This window comes from Pinus tabuliformis, chromosome 9 (genome assembly GCF_031772625.1).
Source record: "Pinus tabuliformis cultivar Carrire ecotype Pingquan chromosome 9, CPIR1, whole genome shotgun sequence".
NCBI classification, from domain to species: Eukaryota; Viridiplantae; Streptophyta; class Pinopsida; order Pinales; family Pinaceae; genus Pinus; species Pinus tabuliformis.
Window position 1 is genome coordinate 1,556,856,254 of NC_142307.1, and position 18,836 is coordinate 1,556,875,089.

Sequence of the window (18,836 nt, forward strand, 5' to 3'; positions counted from 1 at the left end):
TGGAGTTGTAGAAAGAATGAATAAGATGTTGATGGAAAGGGCAAGAAGCATGCTCAGTGGTGCCAGGTTAGGACAAGAATTATGGGCAGAGGCGGTGGATACTGCATGTTACCTGGTCAACAGGTCACCTTCATCAGAGTTGGAGGATAAGACTCCACAAGAGGTATGGACTAGTAAGAAACCTTCTCTTTTACATCTGAGGGTATTTGGATGTGATGCATATGTACATGTTCCAAAGGAGAAACGAACCAAGTTGGATAGTAAATCTGAAAATTCCATCTTCATTGGGTATAAGGATGGTTTAAAGGGTTATAAGCTTTGGAACCCAGTCACATGAAAGGTTGTGTACAGTCGAGATGTGGTGTTCAGAGAGGTGAAAGATGTTATTAAACATGAAATGCAACCAAAGGAACCCGAGAAGATAGAGTTTGAGCTAAAGGAGGAAGAATCACACTCTACAACAGAGGAGGAATCAGAAGATGAAAAGCCACAAACTCTGACTTTGAGAAGATCAGTTTCAAGAAAGAAGGCAGCCTCAAAGGTATAGTCCATCTGCTTTCTGTTCAAATTTTTCTTTATCTATTACTGACGATGATCCCAGAATTATGAAGGAAGCAGTAGATTTAGAGGATGGAAAACTTTGGAAAGAGGCCATGGTTGATGAAATGGCATATTTGCACAAAAATGAGGCTTGGGATCTGGTGGAGTTGCCGGCTGGAAGGAAACCCATTGGTAGCAAATGGGTGTTCAAAAAGAAGACAAATGCAGAAGGAAAAGTGGAGAAATACAAAGCTCGGTTGGTAGAAAAAGGTTATTCCCAGGTGCCGGGAATTGATTTTGGTGATATTTTTTCTCCTGTTGCCAAGGTAACTTCTATTAGATTACTTTTATCTATTGCTGCTAATTTTTATTTTGAGGTAGAACAGATGGATGTGAATATAGAATTTCTTCACGGGGATCTAGAAGAGGAAATCTACATGAAGCAACCTGAAGGCTTTACAGGGAAGGGTAAGAAAGAACTGGTATGCAAGTTAAAGAAGTCTCTATATAGGTTAAAACAGTCACCAAGGATGTGGTATTAGAAATTTGATACATTTATACGAGGACTTGGCTTCACCAGAAGCAAAGCAGATCACTGTGTGTATTTTAATTTAATTGGTTACCGTGTTATTTATCTGGTCTTGTATGTGGATGATATGTTGCTGGTTGGAAATGAAAAAGAAATTATCAAGGATTTGAAGACCCAATTGTCCTCCAAATTCGACATGAAAGATCTTGGTGCTGCAAACTATATTTTGGGCATGGAAATTAAAAGAGATCAGGCAAAGAGGAAGCTCTGGTTAAACCAGAGGAAGTATGTCGAGACAATAATACAGAGGTTTAATATGCAGGATAGTAAACCGGTGAAGGTTCCTATTCCAATAGGTGTGAGGTTATCTACTGAACAATGTCCCAAGACACAAGAAGAGGAAGATGACATGTCCCGTGTTCCATATGCAAGTTCAGTCGGTAGCCTGATGTATGCAATGGTCTGTACTAGACCATACATTGCACATGTAGTGGGAGTATTGAGCAGGTTTATGTCAAAACCAGGAAAGGAGCATTGGACAAAAATGAAGCGGGTTTTCAGGTATTTGTGTGGCACTAGTGAATATGGTCTGTGCTACCAAGGAAGACTAGGATTGGACAGAGTGTTGGATATTCATGGCTTTGTTGATGCAGACAGGGCTGGAGATCTGGATTAAAGAATATCTACAAGTGGGTATGTGTTTAACCTATTTGGAGGTGCAGTCAGTTGGATGAGTAAGAAACAATATGTAGTGGCACTGTCAACTATAGAGGCAGAATACATGGCAGCCATTCATGCAATCAAGGAACCAGTTACGTTGCAGAGATTGTGTTCAAGTATGGGGTTAGTACAGGAAGCTATAAGGATAGATTGTGACAGCCAAAGTGCAATTTTCTTGGCAAAGAACCCTGCATATCATTCAAAGACAAAGCACACTGATGTTCAGTATCACTTTGTGAGGGATATGATAGAAGACAAAAAGGTGTTGTTGGTAAAGGTGGACACTTTAAAGAATATTGCAGATGCATTGACAAAATCTGTGAGCTCTGAGAAGTTCTCTTGGTGTAGAGAAACAATGGGCATTTCAGGGCTGGAAAAATGACTAAGCTCTCTTGTGGCCCCCTATGGAAAGAAAACAACAAGTGGGAGAATGTTGGGTTGTGTTATATTCTTTCCATGACTAGCTCACGTAGTTAACCGGGGGTTAGAGGGGGGGCAGAGCACCCCCTTCATTGCGCCGATTGTGTAGTGGGGGGGGGTCATAGGGGGTTTGAGGTGTACCCTTAACCCCACTTTATGGGATCCGAGGCAACGCCCCAGAAAATTTTGGTTTTGAACCCTATGTTAGGTTGGGTGAACCCACCTATGGTTTTGTGCATGATTTTCGCGCATGTGTTTTGGACGTGATGGTTTTTGGTCCATGGTATTGGAAGCAATGGTTTTCGGTCCATAGTATTGGATGCAATGGTTTTCGATCCATGGTATTGGATGCTTTGGCATGTATAAATATGTATTATTACATTGAAAGGAATATAATGAAAAATCAAGCTGGTAGTCCCGGTTTTAGGATCCAGTGGAAAAATCTCTGTGTATATGTGTTTTATGTGTTATGCTCTCGCACTGTTTATTTTCTGTGTTTTAGAATTCGTATGCAGGTAATTTCTGTACGGGGTTAAAACCTAAAAATGGGACATATAAATTTCGACAATTTGGTCAGGATAAGCAAAAAGGAAGCAGTAAGAGAAATGCCTAAAATTTCAAAACCTACCAATACAGTATGTGAATCTTGTCGGCACAGAAAATAGACAAAAGTTGAGTTCAATACAAAGGAACACTTTGCATCACGTCCATTGGAATTAATACATACTGATCTATGTGGTCTTATGAGAACAAAAGGTTTAGACAATGAATTATACTTTATGCTAATGATATATGATTACACCACAATGACAGTCGCCAGTTGCTTAAAGAAAAAATTTGAGGCATTTAAATGTTTCAAAATCTACAAGGAATTGGTCGAAAATGAAGCTGATTTGAAGATCAAATGTCTGAGATCAGATAATGGTGGAGAATTCTCCAAACAATTTTAGAAATATTTTGACGAAAATGACTCAAAATTGGATGATAAATTCTGGGTTCAAGAAATCGATACAGTCTTATTCATTATAAACAGAGGTCTACTTAGGAACAATTGTAACATGACTCTGTATGAATTATGGAAGGGAAGACCGACTAACATCAAATACTTCAAAATATTTGGAAGTAAATGCTACATCAAAAGAGAAGACCAAAAATTGGGCAAGTTCGATTCTCGTGTTGATGAAGGTATTTTCGTTGGTTATTCACATAAAAGAAAGGCTTATAAATGCTACAATCTGAGGCAAACACAAATAGTTGAAATCATTAATGTTACTTCTGACGAAGACTGTGTTCTAAAGGATAACAATGAGATCGTCTCTGAGGGGCTTGAGGTAGAATCTATGAAGGATGAAGAAGAAGCTCCAGAACAAGACCAATCAAATAAGGAAACAATAGTCAACCAAGAGGAAATAAGAAATTATCAGCATGATGTAAAAGAAACTTCTCCAAAAGTTTTAAAAGAATGGTGTCAAAATAATCATCCGTCAAATCAAATCATCAGCAACATAAATGAACGAATTAGAACCAGAAGAATTCGACAGCTTTGTTCATCACAACAAGCCCACCTTGCTCTTTTAGCAACTTTTGAGCCTAGCAATTTTGAGGAAGCTAGTCAAGATGAACACTGGGTAGTAGCTATGAATGAATAACTGGATCAAATTGAGAAGAACGACACTTGGGAATTGGTTCCACGACCAAAGGATAAAAATGTTATTGGAACTAAATGGGTCTTTAGAAACAAATTGAATGAGGATGGACAGGTTACCAGGAATAAGGCAAGATTAGTCTGCAAAGGATATGCACAAGTAGAAGGAATTTATTTTGAAGAAACATGTTCTCCTGTTGCCAAAATGGAAGCTATTAGGATGTTTCTCACTTGTGCGTGCTCGATAAAAATCCAGGTGTAACAAATGGATGTTAAGTCATCCTTTCTAAATGGTGAATTGGAAGAATAATTTTACATTGAACAACCTAAAGGTTTTTTGCTCTCTGACAAGGAAGACTACATCTGCATATTAAAGAAGGAACTATATGGTCTCAAACAAGCTTGGTATGCATGTCTTAATGGATTTCTACATCAACAAGGATTCAAGAAAGGAAGCGCTGACAAAAATCTCTATGTGAAAGTGGATCTAGATAACCTAACAATTATCAAGGTATATGTGGATGATATAATCTTTGGAAGCAATGATGACAGATTAAGTAAAAAGGCTTCCACAAAGATGCAAAGTGAGTTTGCAATGTCTCTACTTCGCGAGCTAACATACTTTTTAGGGCTTAAGATATCTCAACATGATAAAGGAATACTTATATATAAAATCAATTACATCAAGGAAATGCTCAAAAAATTCAAGATGGAAGATTGCAAGCCCGTCCTTACCCCAATGGTAACAGGTTGCAAGTTAAGTTTAGAAGATTCGATAAAGGATGTGGACCAAAGGTTGTGTAGATATATGAATCGCAGTCTTCTATATGTAACAACTTCTTGGCCAGATGTAATGTAGGTAGTTGAACAAGTAGCAAGATTCCAAGTAGCACCAAACTAATCTCATATTATTGTCGTCAAAAGAATTCTTCGATATCTTCAGGGCACAAACAAATATGGTTTATGGTATCACCAAGGAAATGATCTAGTTATCCAAGCTTATATAGATGCAAATTGGGAAGTGTTGATGATTGAAAGAGTACCAGTGGAGAAACATTCTATCTAGGTTGTTGCCTTGTTTCATGGTTAATTAAAAATAAGTCTTCAATCTTGTTGTACTCAAATTCTTTGGATGAAGCAAACTTTCCAAGATCTTCAAGTCAAGTTTGATGAGCCTATTCCCATCTTCTGCGATAACACTAGTGCCATCAGTATCTCCAAGAATCCTGTGATGCATTCCAAAACAAAGCACATTCCGATCAAATATCATTTCGTTAGAGAGCAGGTCGCCGAAAATAATATCAAGCTTGAATATGTTGGCACAAAGGAACAAATTGCTAACATCTTTACCAAACCATTACCTCGTGAAGCATTTGAGTATCTTCGCCAAAATATTGGGATTCTCCCAAGTTCTCATTAGACTCTTTCTCTTATCTAACTAAGTAGAAAGGGGGAGTGGAGGTGTGTACAAGTCCACAGGATGACAGTTTGTCAGGGGGAGTTACCCTTTGCCATTGATGACAAAGGGGGAGAGAAGGAAGTAGGAAGAGGTTTCATGATTTCAGGTGGAGTACTTGTGTTTCTATCATTTCCAAAGGGGGATATTGTTAATCAGTGGTTGTCATTGATGTCAACCCCAGCAGCACCAAGGGCTACCCAATCTTGCATGGGAATTTTTACTTGAAAACTCATCCTATTCCGAGTCAAGGATATTCTATATGGATTCTACTCATCGATATGTTTCTGTTGATATATGGCACGCCACGTAGTTCTTCACGGTTTGAGAGTTATTCATGTTTGAAGTTAGTAACCCTAGTTAGTGGGCTAAAACCCCATGGGGTTGTGGCATGGAACTCATCATTGGTTTTGGTCATTGAATAGTCAATAATTAATAATTTTTTATGCTCCTAAAATTCATCCAATGTTCACTTGTTGAGGACCCTCTCAACTCAAGACATTTATATAAATAGTGACCCTCATAGCCTCCTCTAGCAAGCACTTTTCAACGAACTATCTTGTGAGAAGACCTCTATAATATTTTGGTCCTCACGAGATTCTAATGTAGGATAAGTGGCAGGGAGTTTAAGGTTTCATTGAGGTCTGGTTAGGGAACAAAATTATGATCAAGTTTGAAGGTCTGTTTTGAAGCAAGTTTAGAGCCTTGGATTCTAGGATTTCATTGTTTCAAATAGGTCATCGTGAAATGTTTACTACAACCTTTTTTCTACGATGATTCAGAAGCTGAAATTAAAACCCATTTGATCCAAAATCTTGATGAACCTCGTGACTAAATTTCAGATCTTAGTTCGCTATATTTTTGGAGATATGGTCTGAGGAAATTAGAATTTTTGTAGGCTCCTGAATTCCATGTCAAATAGGTGACCTCAGGAAAATCGTTGTAACTTTCTCTCTGAGCATTGGATTCAAATTTCAAAAATAGTGACAAAAATAGGATGGACTTTAGTTTGTTAAGTATTGTTTTTAGGGTTGAAGGTCGAAATAGTGACACGTGGAACTTCTTACAAGTTCCCTCTACTGAACCAGCCTATAATCAGGTCATCGTGGGAGATTTGGCATAACCCTTTCTTGAAGAATAAAATCTCGATTAGACCTATGGGGTTGGAGAGAGGACTCAGAGGGATACCATAGGATGAAATTGCAAACCTTGGAGATCTGAAATTACATGGATAAAACAGATTCAATATCGAGCTCCTAAAAGGAAAGAAAAAGTATGCATTCAAGGATCACTACAGTAAGGACCACACATCAACAGTCGAGGGTAAGTCTGCTACAGTAAGGTATGTATGATTATTTTTTCATTTGAATTTTGAATATCATCTTTGACATGTGTTTTTTCAGGATAGTGTAAGTATTTTGTTAGTGTATTGGTTTGGGTCTTGTTCACTAATGCATGTGGAGGAAAGAGGACACTTCAGGGCAAATCAGACACATACTAGAAGGACATGTAGTGCCAAAGTACCATTACTTGAAGCAAGAACAATAGTACCTCAATAGCTACAAGTGATCCAAGAATTTGTGTCAAGTTAAGCTTCAGTTCTTGTCAAGAGGCAATATTGTAAAAGATCATCATTGTAAAATTGTAAAAGAGTCATTATTGTAAAATGTCAATATGGCTAGAGTTGAAGAGGCATTGTTGGGAGGTATAAGAGTCATTGTTGGATGATGCCAAGGTTATGTTGCAAGTCACAGTGTGATTGGGTAACTAGTAAATACAATAAAATCATTGTAAATTATATTGTATCATGGATCATTGTCCCTGGTACAGGAGTCTACACTCTTGTTTCATTTCTAGTCATTATAGGGTGGTAGGGAGGTGCTAGGAAGGTGCATGAAGTCACCTACAAGTTGGAGCATGTGAACACTTCAGGGTGGTAAGTTTTTCTAGGATGTTGGGTCATCCATTCAGTGGACTACTAAAGATACCAGGGCGTTGGGGTGTCCTTCCAGTGGGAGCTGGAGAAGAATGGTTTTCTAGAATTATAAGAAGTTGTAACTTTCATTTTAGTTGGGGTTGAAGATTAAAGAATTTATTAGAAAAGTGTTTGGTGGTTTTTGATCATGAGGGGGTTTTCCACCTAAAATTATTGTGCCTATTTTGTTCTTTTCTTTAATGTTGTTACTGGATAAACACTAATAATAATTGAAGATTAACTAATGCTCTAAAAATATTTAAAAGTTCTAATTGATAAGGAATATTGATTCACCCCCCCTCTCAGTATTTCCAACATTTCCAAACCCATGAAATATCTCACCTCGTCCACGCTCTTAGGAGCTACCCACTCCATGATGACCCTTATCTTCTCTAGATCTACTGCAATGCCCTCCTTGGAGAAAACATGCCCCAAGTAGTGTACCTCAGTCTGAAAGAAACTACACTTGTTGAGCTTAGCATACAATTGATGCTCCCTCAACATGCTCAATACTGCTGCTAAATGCTCAGCATGCTCTTCCTCATTTTTACAATACACCAATATATATATTCAATCAATACAATAAAAAACTTATCCAAATATGGACGCAACACACTATTCATCAAACACATGAATGTAGTTGGAGCATTAGCTAAGCCAAATGGAACAACAACAAAATCATGATGTCCATACCTAGTCCTGAATGCAACCTTGTAAATGTCCTCCTCCTTGATGCATACCTGATGGTGTCCAAATCTCAAGTCAATCATCGTGAACATTGCTGCTCCATTCAGTTGATCAAACAAGTCATCAATCCTTGAAAAAGGATACATGTTCTTGATAGTCACTTTTTTCAAATGGTTGTAGTTAATCCATAATCTAAGAGTACCATATTTCTTCCTCACAAACAAGACCGATGCGCCCCAAGGTGATACACTTGGCCTAATGTATCCCTTATCCAAAATTTCCTTTAACTACAACTTTAACTCAACCAACTCAGGTGTGCTCATCCTGGAAGGTGCTTTTGATGTTGGAGCTGCCCCTGACAATAACTCAATAGAAAAGTATACCTCCCTGTTAGGTGGAAACTCTGTAATGTCCTCAGGGAATACATCCTAAAACCGCTACAAAAATGGATACATGTTCCACACATTTGCATCCTCAACCTCCTTACCCTTATCACTAGAAATGTGTATTGCAAATAGCTTGCACCCTTTCCTGCGGCTACGCTTTGCTTGCAAATATGTCACCATCCTAACTGATGTGGCTTTCTTCTTACCCTGCAAAACTCTTGGTTCCCCATTATCCACAACACACTCAATGGATTTGTCATAAAAGTCTACATTGGTTCTATGAAGATACAACCAATCCATGCCCAACAACATATTGTATGATCCTAACAGTAACACATTTAGATGTGATGTAGTAGGTATACCATTCAAATCAAATGTGCAAGCTCTTACCCAATGATGAATTCACTTCTTTGTACTTATAGCCAACTACACTAACCAAGACTGTACATGAAATTCCTTAATCAAACCACACTTATCCAACAAGTTAGGACTAACATAGCTATAATTAGATCGAGGGTCAATTAAAATAGAAATAACTTGATCACAAATCTTACCGTCCATCTCAATGATAGATGCCTGGTGTTTTTCCTTCCTATTGTCCACTGCTACATAGATACATGGAATACTCTGACCAACATCCCCAATAGTCTCTGCCTCTCGTATATATCTTAGGCCTCCCACCTTGATGCTACGAACAATCTCTCCTAAGGTGTTCCTCACCACATGTCCAACACTCCAACCAACCAGTGCCCTCACCTCTATGCTACTGCTATTATGACCCATGTCCCTATCTCGCTACATTAAACTTCTTTTGCGGTGCCACATTTTCTTTCCCATTTGCATTCTGAGGCCTTATTCTCTTAGGCTCCCATTTACCTCTACCTTTTTCTTTTCCCTTCCATCCATGTTGAGATTCACTCTTACGTTTTGACTGTTCATAGCAATGCTTCAATTTCCCAATAACTTCTTGAATTGATCGAGACTCATCATACTCAATTCGATCTCTAAATGCTAATGGCAAGCTACTGACAAATCTCTGAAATTTAGCCTTCTCATCAGTAAGATACGGTACATGCCTCAATAGCTCCATAAACTTGGCCATGTATTCCTCATCTGTCATTGATCCCATATTTAGCTCATAGAATTCTTTAGCTTTACCGTCATAGTACCTCTCTGATAAGTACTTCTTCCTGAAAAGTCTCTTGAACTCCCACCAACTCAAGTCATCTATCTTGATGTCTCTAACCCACTTAACATCTTCCCACCAGATGTCTACTTTACCTTTCAAAATAAAGATAGCTATTATGGCCTTCATGTTATCTATGTACTCATGCAACTCAAATAATTTGTTCATCCCAAGTATCCAAGCCTCTGCATCTTCTGGCTTCTTCACATATCCATCAAAAGTAGGTGGTTTTTCTTTCTTGAATTCATTTGGTAAGTATCCCTTATCATTCCTCTTGTAAGGATGATAACGATGACAATCATGATGTCTGCCATAACCAAAACTAGAATAGTACTTGTACTCATCACCCCTCCTATCCAGAGTGTCCAACAACCTGCCATCTCTCAATGTATCATATCTATCTGACCTGTGTCTACCAAGAGACCTACTGCCATATTCCCCATTAGTTCCATCCTCATGTCCATGGATGATCCGAACCGGCCCATGTCGCTGCAATTATGACAAACTCTATAGCATTAACCTTTTCTTGCTTATCTTGTGCCTGTATGATCCGGCAATTTCTTGATCTCTTCCTTTAAGCTTCTCAGTGTAACTGCCAAGTCGGAAGGATTTCCAACACCATACTACTCTTCGGATTCATAGGGGGAGTCTTTGTAGTCAACCATCTTTCTAGCCATTTGATATTCCTTTCTGCAATGCATAATATGTCAGATAAACCAAATCACAATAAACAAATGTGCCTTAGTATAGCTCGGGGAGGATACCATGTCTGCAATATCACCAAATTAGCATTATACATGTAGAACATAATCATAACAACATATAGACATACAAAAATAAATGTATCAACACATAAATATCACTCTAGTTAGGGTCCATTCTTCAATGCAACGCAATATCAACAATGCATGCTATGACCTCGTGCATGACAACAACCATTACTCCATTATACACATTTCCACGTGCAACCAATAATATTCATAAGCAATTCCTAGTCAACTACACATATGCATAAATGTATGTAGTCGAACATAAGCGGTCAATTCTTGTAATCAACCTACAAGGCTGATACATGTAATCAAAACATACAATAATGTAACCTAACATACAAGAATGTAAGTAGGCGACATAAAATCAACATGTAAGTGACATATAATTCATATGCATAAATGCATGTAGTCGAACATAAGCGGTCAATTCTTGTAATCAACCTACAAGGCTGATACATGTAATCAAAACATACAAGAATGTAACCTAACATACAAGAATGTAAGTAGGTGACATAAAATCAACATGTAAGTGACATATAATTCATACGCAACCATTCACATACTCATGACAAATACATTTCACGAAATCAATATCAAAATCTCCATAACAACCATAATAAATCATCAAACCATTACAACAAGCACATGAAATGAAAGTGTAAGAGACACACATGCAACCAAAATGCATGCATGACCAACACACATCGCCCATCTAGTCCGAGAGTTGAACCATGCTCTGATACCACTCTGTAACACCCTCCTCCCACATTCACCCAAGTAACCATGTCAACTGGGTTAAACATGAGACGAGAGGATACTATGATTAGTTTTGACCTCGTATGTGACCTTAAGGAAGTGGAATCAAAGGAACATCATACACAGTCATCCAACATCATCAACAAAAACCTCAGGAGATAATTCATCTACTCAGACAGCCTATCCTTGGGTCCCACTGTTGTTCTAGATCTCTTAGGCCATAGTCGCTCTCATGTTATGGGAAAGGGAGAGACCAACAACCCAAAGTCAATCTCACAAGCTTGCCTGCCAGTGACCCTGGGATCTAAGCCACTTTTTCAGGCCCAGAGCCCAGGCCATTGCCCAAAATGGAGTGATAGCTTGAAATCAATGAAAATTCAGGGAAACAATGATGAAAAATAAATAATCTGAGCAAGAATATAACCAGAACCCTACTAGTCATGATAGGAATTTCGTCAAACACATCATCAACATGTAACCTACAGGTGTAAACAATAGAATTAAGTGTAGGTATCTCATACTTATCTAAGAATTGCTATGAACCGTTGTTTCCTCATCTAATTTGTTGCATTATCATCTATTAGGTAATAGACACATTATCCATTCATATACAAGTAAAAACATGTTGAGATCCATACATAGCTTCTATCATAAAATATACATATAAACAACATAATAGGAAGTAAAATACCATAAACATATCAGCCATCAAAATCCACGTATACATCAATACATTTACACATGAAAATCAAGGGAATGAATTTCTCTTTAATGAATTCAATAAACCAACTTGAGATGGGACTACCACATTTTGCCCGACCATAGATTGGCTGAGCCAAGTCTCTCTTCAACCAATCACCCTCGTGCCATGTTCCAAGCATGAATGTGGGAATCATAGAACACATCAAAACACAAATCAACATGGATTCCACCAGAGTTCTTCACCTATACCATGAGGAATTTGAGTACCTCATAATCTTTCAGGCTTTACTGTACATCCACAGTCTGATCTAGGGATCACTATGCCTTACACCGAGACATACTCTCCAGGCTTCACCGTGCGTCCCATCCCTGGACCACTAGGCCCAACGGAGAGAAAATCCACCTCTTAGCTTTACTGTACATACATATTCTAATCCATGGATCACTAGGCCCTACACCGAGACATACTTTCTAGGCTTTACCGTGCATCCCATATCGGGACCCCTAGGCCCAACGAAGAGAAAATCCACCTCTTGGCTTTACCGTATATCCCGTCATTCATCGGCAAGGATTCCTAGGCCCACCAAGGCAGACAATCTGGCTTTACTACAACCCACAGTTCGTTTCAGGGGTTACTAGGCTAGTGACTTCATGATCCTCAGTCTAGTTCAGGGACCAATAGATCATGTGTTTGTCAATTCGGATATCCACCCCACTCATCTTCGAATCCAATCTAGCCATCCCACATAAACCATATGAGAGAAACCATCTCATCAAAGCTATTAGGAAATGACAAGGCTAGGCTGAAAATACTATCACACATGGAAAAACCTATGTCATGGTAGTAAGAAACACATGTAATCCCATGCGTGCCAAATCTAGTAAGGAAAATACACATGCAAGTTGATACCTATAATGAAACCTATTGTAGCTACTTGATCCCACCTTTCCCTATTTGATCTTTGCTTCCTCTTGCCTTCTTTGCCTTTCTTACTCCAATGCCAAAGTGCTCCAAGAAACTCTAGGTGTCCAAGAGTGAGAGAGAGAGAGAGAACAATGAGAGAGCTCCAAAACTCAATTGACAAAAGGTTACCAACTGATCCTCAAAATCCTTTTTATGAATGAGGCCTCTATTTTCTTAATTTTCCATTATTTTCCTCCTCACATGCAACCTATGACCTTTCACCTCCTTTTTCTCCTAATTTCCATTATTTTCATAAATAATTGTGCCAAAAAATCCAGTTTGCCTTTCCAAAGCCTTAGACATTGCCTTTGCCAATTTCCTTAGCCATAAATAACCAAATGAACACCCCCTAGGATTTATTCCCCAATATTCAGCTTGGAATAAGTGTCCCATCCACCATGGTTATTGTTTTTAACTTTTATTACATGGAATTTTAACCAGGGTTGTTACATCATTGTTCCGTATTTCGTAGCTAATGTTATGCTAGTCATAGAGTATGTGGGAATGATAACCTAAAGTAATGTGTATTGTTCTTATTCACTATCCATTACTTCCTTTCTTACAAAATTTTTTATGTAGAGGTAATCTTTAAAATATGTTACCTATAATGAATTTAATGTGCATGGTTTTTTGAATTAAATTCACAACTTGATTTCATCCTAAGACTATTCATGTTTCTATTAATATGGTTGGTCATTGTTGGGCCAATATTGAGATTGAACAATTTTGTTGTATCCCTAAATGGAAGTGAGAAGACTGGGGGGTTCTCTTGATTCGAGAACTTGGAAAAGGAGTTTAAGGCCCTATTTGTGATGTTTCTAAATGATAGGTTGCATATCTATTTATAGAGTTTTGGGAACCCTGTTTCCTCAATTGATAAGCCAAAAGACTAGATTTTCAATTTATAAATTTTAGAGTTTGGAGTTGATGCTTATATCCCAATGGAGCGACAAGAATCTTATATCTATTGGGGTAAAGTTGTGGAGTTGGTATTTGGCCATATTTTGTTCTTTATTGTGAGGATGCTTGTTTAAGGGTAGAACTTTAAATCCTTTAAAGCTTTATAATGAATTCTGTGTCCTCAAAGGTAATTCATAGTTACAATATTTTTCAGCCATGAACACATTAAGAAATCCCCTTTACTATATGTTGATGGTGTTGGATGTCGCCAACAATAAGGAGGTCTCCCTGATATGAAGTCCCAATTAAACCTCACATTGTTTGGAGTAGGAGCCCTAACTGGAAAATAAGGTTGGCTGCCATAAACTTAAATATTTTCATTGGCTTCCATAAACGACACAAGAGAAGCACATATACTTTCAATATAAAAAAGTAAGTTAGCCTTGAGGTGTATTCAATTGTACAACATATATTGGTTCTTTCACGAAAAGGAAAGGAAAGTGAGTCTTTAAGAGAAAAGTAATAGTACTATCCTAATAAAAGCACACACATATATCTAAAATAATCGTTAATAATCTTGTGAAATAGTTCACAAAGAACTAACGATCATCAAATAAAAAGACACATGATTCAAAGTTGCATACTAAAATCGATGAAGTAGTTCATTTTCATCAGTATGTGGAAACATAAACATACACCGCAAGCGATGAAAGAATAGTCTCACAATCACTCATGACATACGTATTAAAAGTGTGTCAGCGCCAAGAGCTTTGAATTATGAAGTGAAGTTCCCAAGATATAAAATTACAATGATACAACACTAGTTCCAAAAATGGAACATCAAGAAACTACTTACTTCTCAAAAAATTAATATTCTCTCTTATGCCTAGATTGAGAAGCCAAGGAAAATATTCCTTTGCTTGAGCTATGAGGGTGTATATATAACAAATGAGGTGACTATCCACCTCCCTTGTGACACTTGGAGAAGTCATTAATGGCATGGAAATTCATTGTAGAATGCTAATACCCAACTTTTCTTCTTGTTTCCATATTTGTATTCTTGCATGTACTTTGTCTTCATCCTCCAAGAGGCCAAGATGATATGGAGTATTCCATGTGATATTGTGTTGGGTCCCTATAATACTAGTGATTACCCCATTACTATTGTAGTTGTACCCCTTATTAATATTGTTGTGCCCCTATTGTCCCCATATTGTTATTACTGTGCCCCATAGAATCCCTCTATTGTTATTTTTGTGGCTTTATATTATTATTGTTAGGTCGGCTAGGTTATATTGTGACTCCTTAGACTCCTATATATAGAAAGGAGGTTTTGTCATTTGAATCATCCAAGAATTGTTTATTTATGTAATGTAAAGGAGGTTTCCCCCTCGAAGAGGCTGAATTTTAAGGCGTTGATCTATCTTTTCTATCTTTTTCTTGAGCTGGTTTCATAACATTTGGTATCAGAGCTTTGGATTCTAGGGTTTCTCTGCTCCAAACAGGTCATCGTGGAATTTTCGCTATAACTTTTTTTTCTGCAATGTCTCAGAAGCTAAAAAAAAAACCCATTTGAGAAGAAATTGCGCGAAACCTCGGGTTTAAATTTCAGAGCTTTTTGAACTATATTTTCGGAGATATGATCTGAGGAAGTTGGTCTTTTTGCAGACTCCTGAATTACATTCCAAACAAGTGACATGGGGAAAATCGTCATAACTTTCTCTCTGAGCATCGGATTGAAATTTCGTAAGAAGGTACAGAAAGAGCACGGACTGTAGTTTCTTGTATATATTTTTCAGAGCCAAAGGTCAAAAGAGTGACTCGTGGAACGTCGTACAAGTTCGCTCTACTGAATTAGTCTATAATCAGGTCACTATGGGAGATTTGGCATAACTCTTCATTGGAGAATCCAATTGGGGTCAGACTGGTGGCATTGGAAAGAGGACATAGAGGGCTATCGCAGGTTGCAATTTTAGAACTGGATGATCCGAAATTACAGAGATACATCAGAGGCAATATAAAGCTCCTACAAAGTGAAAAAAGGTGTGTAGATTTTTTAAATTTTTGCTTAAACTTGGTTTGAAAAATTATTTTGAAGGAATCCAAAGGGCATAGTAGAGCATTAGTATTGGTAACTGATGCCCCAAGGAAAGAAAATGCAAACACCTAGTAAGCAATCTGAAAGCTCTAGCATGACTCATGAAGAAGAGGAAGAAATGCTACATGATATATCAAAATTACAAGACCAAGTGCAACAAATTTCACTCTCACAAAAGCTAACAGAAGCTAAGATAAATGGCGTGGAATCTAAGATAAAGGGCATGGAAGCTAAGATTAATGATTTGAAGATAGATTTGAAGGCAGATTTGACAAATTTTCTACAAGAAATACTTACTAACGGTGAAAGGGGAGTAAAGGAAACTCATGATGCAAACAAAGGAAATGTTAATCATGATTTCATAGACTCTAATGTTGGATCGAAGATGCACCATATTCCAAAAATCGATATGAGAAAGTTTGATGGCAAGGATCCCGCAACATGGATATTACAGATGGAGCAATTTTTCGATCTCAATAATGTGCAAAACACACAAAAGGTACGTATTGCAACTTTATATTTGGAACCAAATCAGTTTGTATGGTATCAATGGCTTTGCTCTCGTAAACAATTTATCACTTGGGCAATTTTTATGGAAGAATTGATAGCACATTATGAGGATACAAAAAGCAACACTTTTTTTAGCCAATTGATAAGTCTCAAACAAAAGGGTTCAATAATGGAGCACATTGAGGAGTTCCAAAAATTGAACATAAGGGTAAAAAATATTCCAGAGGAGCATAGGATTGATGTGTTCATAGGGTCTTTAAAGGATAATATCCAAAATGATGTTTGCCTTTGGGAACCTGATTCATTAGAGAAGGCATTCAGGTTAGCAAGAAAAATGGAAAGCAAAATTATGGCAACCAGGAAGCATACCACTCACAACTATAAAGATGGAAGTGTTGTTGTCGCTAGTCTTCCACAACCTATAAGGTTGACACCACAACAATTGGAAGAAAAAAGAGCAAAAGGGCTTTGTTACAGTTGTGATAGCAAATACACTAAAGGTCATAAGTGTGCTGAGAAGAAATTATTCTACATAGATTGTGAAGAGGAAGAAGAAAAGGAGCAAGAAAGGTCAAAAGAAGAAGATATACTCCAGGAACAAAGCCTAGATGAAGAACAAATGAATCCGACCATATCTTGTAATGCATTGGCGGGAATTACCACTCCTCAAACCATCAAGATAGAAGGACAAATCAAGAAGAAAAAGGTAATAGTGTTGATTGATTCAGGAAGTACCCACAATTTTATTCATTGTAAGGTAGCAAAAGAATTGAATTGCTTCTTATATCCAGCACCAGAGTGTCAAGTGATGGTTGCAAATGGAGGAACAATAAATTTCTCTGGAAAGTGCCATAATATCAAGCTATCCATGGGAGAATATGTATTGACTAGCCCAATGCTTTCCATTCCAATGGGAGGTGCTGATGTTGTATTAGGAGTCCAATGGCTACAATCCTTGGGTACAATAGCTTTTAATTTTCAAGAACTTTTCATGAAATTTTCTTTGGAAGGAAAGGAAGTTGAATTAAGGGGTATTGCAAGGAAACCAAGAAAGATAATCAGCTCTAACGGTATGACAAAGCTTCTAAAAAAGGAACAAAAAGGTGTAATTGCACAATTATGTTCGCTAGATGTTTCCACATTGGAATCATCTATTTCTCCAGATCTCCAAAAAGTCTTGGACAATCATTCCAAGGTATTTGAGACTCCCAAAGGTCTCCCACCTATTCGTGATCATGATCATGCTATTCATCTGATTCCAGGAAGTGTTCCTCCAAACATCAGGCTGTACAGATATCCCTATGCCCAAAAGAGTGAAATTGAACGTATGGTTGCAGAAATGCTAGAGGCTGGTATAATTCAAACGAGTCAAAGTTCTTTCTCTGCTCCAGTAGTATTGGTGCACAAGAAGGATGGATCATGGCGCATGTGTCTAGATTATAGGGAGCTCAACAAGCTCACTATTAAAGATAATTTTCCCATTCCTGTCATTGATGAATTACTGGATGAATTGCATGGATCAATTTACTTCACCAAGTTGGATCTTTGTTCAGGATATCATCAAATCAGAATGAAGACTGAAGACATTCTGAAAACAGCATTTAGAACTCATGAGGGTCATTATGAATTTTTGGTCATGCCTTTTGGCCTTACCAATGCACCCTCAACATTTCAAGGTTTGATGAATTCAATTTTCAAACCATTGACAGGGTCCTACAACTATTGGAGGAGAAACAATTATATGCAAAAAGATCCAAATGTTTATTTGGAGTACAAGAGGTGGAATATCTGGGTCATATTGTATCTCATGAAGGAGTTAAGGTAGACCCTAACAAAATTAAAGCCATTAAGGAATGGAAAATCCCCACATCCATAAAACATCTGCGAGGATTTCTCGGGTTGACAAGGTATTATCACAAGTTTGTTAAGAATTATGGGAGAATAGCAGCACCTCTAACAACATTATTGAAGAAAGATGCATTTTCATGGACTCCAGAAGCAACAAAGGCCTTTGAACATCTTAAAGAGGCAATGTGCCAAGCACTTGTCTTAGCTACACCGGACTTCACAAAAACCTTTATTGTGGAATGTGATGCTTCAGGAAATGGAATTGGTGTTGTTTTAATGCAAGATGAAAGACCCATTGCTTTTGAAAGTCGTCCAATCAAGGGAAAGTTTTTACACAAAGCTATTTATGAGAAGGAAATGTTGGCAATACTCCATGCACTTAAGAAATGGTGCCCCTACCTAATGGGAAGACACTTCAAGGTAAAAATGGATCATGATAGCCTTAAATACTTTTTAGAACAAAGATTATCCTCTGAAGAGCAACAAAAGTGGGTCACAAAGATGTTGGGTTATGACTTTGAAATCATCTACAAAAAAGGGAAGCAAAATGTGGTGGCAGATGCACTCTCAAGAAAGGATGAGGATGTGGAAGCATTGTTGTGCGCCATTTCTATTATCCAACCAGATTGGATAAACGAAGCAAGGGAGGAATGGAAGAATGATGAAGAAGTGTGGGCACTTATTTGAAAGTTACAACAAGATTCCAATACGTCTGATACATTTAGCTGGAAAAATGATTCGTTA